Source organism: Penaeus japonicus, unplaced genomic scaffold, assembly GCF_977035675.1.
Source record: "Penaeus japonicus unplaced genomic scaffold, GWHDUDI00000001_assembly GWHDUDI00000040, whole genome shotgun sequence".
NCBI lineage: Eukaryota > Metazoa > Arthropoda > Malacostraca > Decapoda > Penaeidae > Penaeus > Penaeus japonicus.
Genome location: NW_028234442.1, coordinates 17,512,926 through 17,515,447, shown reverse-complemented (window position 1 = coordinate 17,515,447; position 2,522 = coordinate 17,512,926). Strand labels below are relative to the sequence as shown.

Here is a 2,522-nt window from a genome sequence, read left to right as displayed (position 1 = left end):
TCCAAAATAAGCTGCAGTGAAAAACGTTACTGTATCACCGCAGGTTTACTGAATACTCCAAAGAGGTGTAGGAAATAGTAGGAATATTATAGGAAATGCAAAATTATTTTTTTTTTTGAGGAAGGGCTTCAAACCAAGGGTTGAGGGTGTTTCTATGAGTATTATTGAGAATTTTAAGATTAGATTTCTTTTCTATACTTTGGATAAGGTTTCTTTCGTCATGTGTGTATTTTGAGTGAAGACAGATCAGTGAAATAAATACGAGTCATGGGTGTGGATTCTACCATTTGCTTGGAGATTGTGAACGACTGGTTCTTTACAAAAACCGAGACTGGCAAGAATAGTTACCTTATGTAATAATCAAAATTGATGCTTTTCTTACAACATGGGTAGGAAGTATGTTATCTTTTGTTTCTGTTTTTCTTTGTTCTTTTTTTACATACCCGAAGTTGTCTGTTTGTAACTATTATTTATGGTAGACTACAATCTACCATTCTTCCCATCATGCAGACTGTCATGTAATCGAGCATGATGGATCCCCAATTTTGGATGGTTTGACGAAAGGTTTCGTGTTTTCTTTTCATATCTGTCCGAGTTACTTTGGTGCAATAAGAAGAGGATATAAGCAAAAATGAAGACAGTTGGTTGTGCACATATTCTTTTTATTCCTCCATGACAACCAATGAGTTCTACCTCTTGACAATAATTCGTTTCGTGTAATCATCATGCTACTATTATTATTATTATGCTTATCATTGTTATCGTTATTGTTATTATTTTCATTAGTGTTATTGCTCTTTGTAATTTTTATTATTGTTATTATGGTTGCTGTCCCCTAAAGAGTATTGGGCCAAGTGAAAAGTGTGTTGAGGTTTCTGTTGCCTCACCGACTTTGACTGAAAGGCCAGTCATAAAGATGAGTTTTCCTTTTTGTCAATTTTGTACATATTTTGAAGCAAGTGCCACATCTGAGCCATATCTATACTGACACTAAAAGCTTTAAACTACTAAAAGGAGCTCAGACTTCTTCTTCTTCTTCTTCCTGCCCCATTTATCTTTTACCATGTTACAGGAGACTCAACATTATTCTCCTTGGTCACACTGTTCTTTTACCTTGAGAGTTACGTTCTCGTTCTAGGATTATGGGTTGCTTATGTCTCCTCTGAAGTGTAGTGGTTGGACAGTTTTGAATATATGTTTTTTTGTATATTACTTTGGAAAAATTATTCTCTAGCATATTATCGGTAAGGAATCTTGAACCATTTTATTTTACTCTTGGCAAATACTAAATACTCATTGTACCTGTTACAAGCTAACATAAGCCCATTTCATTATGGCTTATCTGATAATAAAAAATCCAGTGCAACCTCCAGCTAGGGTATACCAAGAGAAAGCACAGAACATACCAAGATAAAAGTGCCAAGCATGATAACATCCTTAACACAAAGCTACACTATTTATAAAAATCATTGGGTTATACAGGTTCCACTGAGGTAGGTGCTGCCCATCCACTGGTCGTAGGTATGCATCATCAAATTTGCCGTATCAGACAGATAATATCATGATAGTACCCAAGACTCAGATAGGTGATTGGTTAAACAGTATCAATATTGATGAAAATATTGAGTAAGGAAATACATGCAGCAAGATGCATATTTAATTTTTTTTTCATGTACAGTATTTGTAATCATGGATCTAAGTAATTTGATACGATATATTAGATGTGAAAGCAAGGAAAAGTATTATTTATATTGCAGAAAATGACTAGTATGAATATAGTCTTTGAGTTTGACTTTGTGTAGATGAAACTAGGGTTACGTTAATTTACATGAAGAGTATAATCATACCAGAAGCAAACTGTGTGGCACTTTAAATTAAGTTGATGTCTTTCAAATCAAGTGTGGATAGGAATATTCCAGTACCCAGAAATTGTCCTTTATATAAACCTGGATGAGTAAAATTCCCAACATTTTTACTAACTAATGATTTTGAAATGCAAGTAAAAGTCATTGGTAATGTGAGATAGATACAGGTTATTGTAAGAGATGTATCCTGATGGCTGGAAATGATTTCGAAAAAGCTCAGTTATATGTATGGTAGATGGATTAAACAACATGATAGTCATTTCTTACTGAATGGGTTTATGATATGAATATGAGCCATATAACTTGCCCCTTTTTATTTTGTTTAATAAAGAAATGTAATTGATGTATGCTACTATTGTGATGTGTATATTCATTGGAAGTATATTATATTTATTCTGAAAGGCATAAGACTGTATGAATATCTTGATTTTCCTTAAAAGAAATAACAAGATCTTAATTGATTTAATTATTTCCTTTTTAACATTTATCATAAAGATACTACTGATCTAAATAGCAAAGGGATATCACTCTATCAAGAGATACAAATTTATGATAATTAACCACCCAGCTGTGTGGAAAAAGTCTTTTTGTATACCATTAGTAAATTACAGTTTTACTTACTAATCTGATGGCTGTTTGCCTTTTTTTAAGAATTTA

General features: G+C 32.7%; 1 protein-coding gene across 2 annotated transcripts in view; it reads left to right on the top strand.

Annotated features, from left to right (window-relative positions):
- LOC122265016 (tumor suppressor candidate 2) overlaps positions 1 to 2,316 on the top strand; it is a 15,404-nt gene extending 13,088 nt beyond the window's left edge. For both annotated transcript variants that reach the window (XM_043034161.2, XM_086534000.1), the window contains one exon: positions 1 to 2,316. This exon is cut by the window's left edge and continues 1,704 nt beyond it. The gene's annotated coding sequence lies outside the window, so the exon portion shown is untranslated.
- The last annotated feature ends 206 nt before the right edge of the window (positions 2,317 to 2,522 follow it).